Genomic DNA, 6,874 nt, shown 5'->3' with positions numbered 1-6,874 from the left:
TTCTTTCTGTCAAAAATATAAATTATTGTTGTTTAATTATTGGGGTTCAATGAAAAAAATATCTTCTTCTAGATTTTTGGACAAAATCTGATCACAGCATACAAACATGCACATATATTTATCATCTATACACCAGTTATGCAAATATTGTAAATAATTTGTCTATATGTCATGAACTTTATTAGTTGATTAATAAGTTGACCTGTTTAATTTTAGTAGCTCTTTCCCTTAACTAGTTTATAAAGTTTAGTCTTTTGTTTATGATCATCATTGCTTTTGTTTATTTACTAATAATAATGCAGCTTGGAATATTTTTTTTTGTACGGAATTTTATAAATGACTGTTACTCATAGTTCCTGTTATCTTTTATAGGCATTTTTTACACTCTTTCATAATTTAATTGCATCAAGTAGTATAATTCTGTCTTGTATTTCAGCTTATGAAATCTTAGGCAATCCAATAAAGCGACAGTCTTACGACAGCGTAGACCCTGAATTTGATGACTCTGTACCTTCTGTCAACAACTTTTCCAAAGAAAACTTTTTTGAAGTGTTTAGACCAGTTTTTGAAGCAAACTCCAGGTATTTGAAAGTTGTGGAATTATTTTTGGTACTTCTTGCATGAAACTATAAATAACCACCTAGAAATTATAAATAGCCAACATAAAGTATATACTCTATAATTTTTACTATTTCTTAAACTATGTTATGAGAATCTGCATGCTGGAAGTTATTATAATGGAGTTCTTCCTTAGTTGTTTGCATACTTTATGATTTATTACTCTAACTGACACTTGCTGTATTAACTATCTCAATTATTTATGTTTTATAATTTAAGTTCAGCATTCAAAATCACATTCTAATGGTGGTCTATTTAGGACCACTATACAGTCTTCAGTGACTAATGGGATCAGTAAGTAACAGAGTGGCCACCCACCTGGAATTATCAGGAAATCTTTTTATTCTGGAAAAGTCAAGGAATTTTTAAAGAAAAGCTGGAAGTTTTCTTTATATTATTTTACCATCCATTACATTCACTTTTTTAGATGGAAATTTATCACCAAACAGTTGAAATATAATCAGCAAAGCAATACTTTGCTTGCGTTTAAATTTGCTCCATTGTAACCCTGTTAAACTTGAATACAACTTATAACTCTCTCACGGTTGCTAAAAACCTTTGACCTGTCATGGTTGAATGGAAAAACCTTCGACCTATTTGGAGACTGCAGGTTAGGAAAGGCAAAGATTGTTGTGGAGGTGGAAGAAGGGGATTACTTTTTTTTAAATATAAAAGCATGAGTTTTTTTTTATTTATTTGTTCTATTCTGTGGGCTGAATCTATTTATCATTCAAGTATGATCTGATTCCTTGGGGATATTTTTTTTTCTTTTGACAAAATTGTTCAAAATGTTTTAATATTTTTCACTTTATAAAATTCTCCAAAATTAGTTGTTTACAATTTAATAATAGTTTTTTTATTGCACTCTTTCTGAAAGCTTTTGTACTCCCATCCAATTAAATCGGTGAATTATTTTTTCTCAGCAAAGCCACCAGTTTCTTAAAATCGCAAATTGTTACAATTATTCCATGGATACTTATTTTTTCGATTTTTATTTTAAACTTTTATATTTTTATTAAAGAACGGTTCTTTTACAAACTAATTATATGTTAACATTTAATTTCACTGTTTTTTTGGTAAATATTTGATTTTCGACTCAAAATTTGAATTTTGTAGTAATCACTATGTCAAAAAATTGTAAATGTTGCTTGCATTCTAGCGATGATATTTCAGAAACTGTTTCTTCTTTTATCCTAAAAAGTTGGGGAAAACTAAGAAATAAATGGGAAACATGTTAAAGGATATATAATCATATAATAGAGTTTTATTCAAATGTGTTTATTAATAAGAAGGAAAATGAAACTTATATTATTTATTTTTGTTCCGCACTGCACAGGGTTTTAGATTTGCAATTCCAAGTTAAGATCAACCAGATGACAAAAATTTTAAACTTAATATTTTTTAAACAACAAGGGTATCATTTTCAAGGTTAAGAACTGGATATTTAGAAAAAATGACTTTTAACTTAATGTTAGTTTTCCTTAATTTATAGGCAAAGCTGTAAAATAAAGAGTTACATCAATTGAAACTTTTATTTTGGTCAGTAAATATCTAACAGATTCAGTTTTTTTTTAATTACACTAATAATAGAAAATTTAAAAAAAAATTATAATGAAGTAAACTGTAACAAAGCATGTTATCTTGCACCAATGTGTAGAAACAAGTCACATTTTTATTTTTTGGGACTGTTATAAGTTTAGCATTGACTGTATAACTAAATTCATTTGTTAAATTTTACATTGAATAAGAATTTACAACTTTAAGTCAACGTAACTTATTATTGTAAGAACATGAATTTGATTAGGTTCAAAATTGAACTGTATACGCTAAAGTGTGTAGTTTTTATAACAATTACATCTATTACACTTGATATTTATTGTTTTTGATTGAAGGGTAAGTGTTTGCTTTTCCGATACGCAAAAAAATAATTTATTAAATAAGGAGCCTACATGCATTAGCAAACAATAATACATGCCCTATACAATTTTTAGTAGTTATTGGACCTGTAATTGGCAAATCAATCTGGAGGTCATTCAGTTAATATATTATACTTAAAGGATATACTAAACAAAGATAATATAAAATAAAGAGATAATCGTATTAAAAAGAAATAAAAATTTATTCTGGAATCAATTACAAATTTTTCAAAAATTTGGCGCAAAGTTTCCCACAACCAAGACATAATGTTCTTTCTTGCTGCCGGCTGGCTACTACAAGTAAAAGGTAGGGTAAACTAACCAGTGAAGGAACACTTAAGCTTCGCTTGTCTTTTAAATAATCATATTAATTTCAAAATTCGTAACTTTAGTTAAATGACAGTGTCAACATATTTGTAACTAATTGTAAATTACGTAAAAACAATTGTAGAGAACTTACATAATATTGTTTTAAAGTTTTGGAGGTTCAAATAACAAGTAGTAGGAAGACCAAGTGAAGGAACAGCTCTTACCAGTGAATGAACACCCAGTAAAGGAGCACTCAATTTTGGTTATTTCTTAATGCTCTTTATGAATTTATAAGCCATACAAATATTTAAAAACAAGCCTATTCTTGAAATTATAACATATAAATACTTGGAAAATGTTAACTCTTTTCTGTAATCATGAATTGAAAATTAAAGTTTCAACATATTAACACATACTGTTTATTCGCTGGGAAATCTATGCCCAGTGAAGAAACATGTTGTTCCCTCACTGGTTAGAAGTTGTTTTTCGTATTTTTAACATACTTTTGATGCGGAACATCACTAAAGGTGCAAGAAAATTAAAGTTTGTTTTCAGTTTCATTAATTTAGGAAAAAAAACAGTAAAGGAACACTTGTTCCTTCACTGGTTTCTCATCGTTTGGTGATCCAGTGAATAAACACTCCCTTATCTCAGTACTTTATTATGCTATGATGCTTAAAAAAATAAAACGTAACTTCAATAACTATATTTTGAATTCTCTTTTTCACAGTGAGAAAAATGAAACTATTACATGCAATTAATTCCACTTCAAACATATAAATATAAACACTCACCTTATAATTTTTTCAAAGAAACAATGTGTTACGGAGATAATAACAAATTCAAAAATTTTTCCAGAGAAGTCTATTTGACCAGGTAATCCAAAACATTGCTAGATGACTTCCTGTTGTTTGGCAGTAAGCTATTGTTACCAATCAATCTTAAGAAAAACTTTCAAATTCTCATTTTTAATCAATATATATATATAAAATGTTCCTTTACTGGATAGTGTTCCTTCACTGGTTGGTTTACCCTATATCGATTTATATTGTCTGCCTTGAAGCTTCAAATACAATAGATTGAAAGAACTGTACAAAACAATTATTTAATTAATGACTCTTACGATTATTAGCATTTTTTCTGTTGGAAAAAAACTTTTTTTTCTTTCAATGTACCTAAATCGATTAATCGAAAAATTATTTTATTATCGATTGCCTAAAGACGAGTTCTATTTGCATTGTTGTTAATATACATACCACAGTTAAAATAAGTGATTTTTCAACTGACTTTTACATGATGGAAAAAGTCATAAAACACATTGATCCATCTATTCCAACAGGAAATAGAGGACAAATTTAATTAAAAAAGCTATTTATCGAAAAATAATGTCTATATTAAGATGAAATAGGATATAATATAATGTAATTAAGATATAATGCCTGCCTTTCGACAACAGAACATATTACACATATCGGCATCTGGAAATGTACTAACAACGAAAGAAAATCCTCACTGTACGTAAGCTTGTTTTTACATGCCCACCTTTAATAACCTATCACATGCATGCAGCGTGAGGAAAAGATAAACCGAAAAGCAATACTTACGTTAAATGAATTATAATTTATTTTTAACGATCAGTTTATGTCTAAAAATAAAGAATTAATAGAGCAAGGCAATCAACAGTCCACCTTTTCCAAAACATATTAAACATTTAAACAATCTCTTATGCAACCTGTCTATGGAAAGAACTCCCCTCGCCATTTGTTTGGAGCAAAGGTGGTGACGAGTTTAACTATTTCAATTAGGAGTGTTGGATCAATATTTAGGACAGGTTTGAAGAGAGACCGGGAATCAGAGGAGAAAAAAAAGCACCCTCCTGCGATGAACTATGTCTGCTATTTTCTGGCTTCCGTTATTACTCTACTATTTTTTGGTTTCCTGCTATTTTCCGTTATTGCACTATTAACTGGGTTATAACTGGGTGATATCTATTGGACTGATGAATAAGCGTTATGTGATGTGATGTATAGTAGAGACACGTTTTTTGTTGCTTTGTTATACTGACAAACTTCGTATAGGAAATATAATTAAATGGATATATGGAAGTATAGAAGTATAATGATATAGATATATAATCAAAATCTATATATCTGTATAATTACATATTTATACTTGTATTTTGTATTCATATTTATTATTATTTATGTATTCATACTTATGTATGTACAGTCTGCAAAAAAAAAATATATATATCACGTTGAATAACTCTCGTTCTAATGCGTTCGATTTTTACTAACTAACAGTAAGTGTCAATCTTAATGGTTCTTGGGGGTGATCTCAAATATGTGAATTATTTAGTGTTAACTATTAAGTTACGAAATCGGAAACAAAAAAGTACTTTCTCTGAATAAATATGCTTTTTTAACATATTTGGATTCTTAACCTTCAAAATATAGGGGCTAGCCGCAATCTGGGAAAAATGATCCCCGTAGTTAGGTTAGGAGGGCGATTCAAAGTTCGGATCCCTTAATAATTTTACTTTTTGCGTTTTTAGTAATATTTTTAAAACTCAGTAAGCAATTCGAAAACAAATTACATCTACTTATAAAACCCATTTACTCAAAGATAATTTCATGCAAAAAACATTTTTAAATAATTTATTATTTAATTTAATGGTGGATGAAAAAATTTTGAATTATGAGGCGTAAATTTTTTATACCATATTAATCTTTTAATTGCAAAATTTAAAGTTTTAACAGTTTTTATTTGATAGAAGCAGAGAAAAATGAAAATTAATTACTTTTAAAAAACTAATTTGATAACAATGAAAAAATATTTAAATCGGGCGATTAATATTTAAATGTGGTTAACTTACGAAAAAGTAGAATTACGCGCACGTAGAGTAAAATTTCATTCATATTTTTTTTTCGCTAATAACCTATTGCTAATCAATTTTTTTTTAATTATAAAATGCAATATTTCTTTTTTTGTCATCTAAAAATCTATTCCTAATTTGATAAAGAGCTTTGAATAAAACATTTTATTGAATAGAAATATTTTATTCAACGAATAGTATATTTATAAAAGCATGTTTCTGATGGAATGCAATTATGTATCAGCTCTTTTAAATTTTATTTTTTAGCTTGTTCCTTCAATAACAACGTATGCATAGATTTGCAATAATATGTTTATCAATTTCTACATTGCACATTTTATAATTATTGATACGAATACAGAGTCATCGTTTTTAACCATCTTGAAATTATAATTTGTTAACTACCCGTCTGCTCATGTTTAACAGAATTATTTTACCAACTATTTAATTAAATTTTTACATTTCTCAAAATCTTATTCTTTAAGCTATCACGTATATTATTTGTCATTAATATACTAATCAATTGTTTTAGTACTTTACATTTGGTTTTCCTTTAAAGTAAAATTCCTTTTTAAATTATTGTTAAATTTTTATTATAAGGAAACTTAGAATAATTGTTGGCTAGCTGAAAATTAAATCTTATTAAGAAATCAAAAATATTCTGCAAAAGAAATTTATTCGATTCAGACTGTCTATTTACTAAACATGCTATTTTTTTCGAAAAATGAAAATCGTCTTTTTTATTGTTTCTTATTTATTTGAGTAAAGAAAAGCAAATGTCTGTGGGTCCACAGCAAAAAATATAACATTTTGTTTTGTTTTTTAAATGAACAAAAAATTACAGACACACAATTTTATTTTGGCATTCAAAAATATTCTTCTCATTTAACTTTAAGAAAGTTGCCCTTTTAAAAAGTATAATGTCGAAATAATTTGCTTAAAAAGTTGTAAATATTATTTCTCAATTTTAGCACAGTTCAAAAAAACTTTGCATATCAGGAAAATGTTCGATATGCCTTATTTGTCATCGATTGAAAAACCGTGCTATTTTTAGAATCATCATCTCAAAAATTGTTCTTTTTCTAACATTAGGCTTTTTTCTACTTAAATAACCTATCATAATAGTTTTAACACGTGTTTTGAAGAAATTATGAAT

The 6,874-nt window shown here is 27.4% G+C and overlaps 1 long non-coding RNA gene across 1 annotated transcript in view; it reads left to right on the top strand.

Moving 5' to 3' along the window:
• The first annotated feature begins 438 nt into the window (after positions 1-438).
• Positions 439-6,874, top strand: part of LOC122271786 (uncharacterized) — a 77,043-nt gene continuing 70,607 nt past the window's right edge. Inside the window, exon 1 of the long non-coding RNA XR_011636005.1 lies at positions 439-581. This is a non-coding gene — a long non-coding RNA (uncharacterized lncRNA). The remainder of the gene's footprint in view (positions 582-6,874) is intronic.

Source organism: Parasteatoda tepidariorum, unplaced genomic scaffold (assembly GCF_043381705.1).
Source record: "Parasteatoda tepidariorum isolate YZ-2023 unplaced genomic scaffold, CAS_Ptep_4.0 HiC_scaffold_57485, whole genome shotgun sequence".
NCBI classification, from domain to species: Eukaryota; Metazoa; Arthropoda; class Arachnida; order Araneae; family Theridiidae; genus Parasteatoda; species Parasteatoda tepidariorum.
The sequence above is the reverse complement of the archived record's forward strand: the minus strand, read 5'-3'. Positions and strand labels throughout refer to the sequence as shown.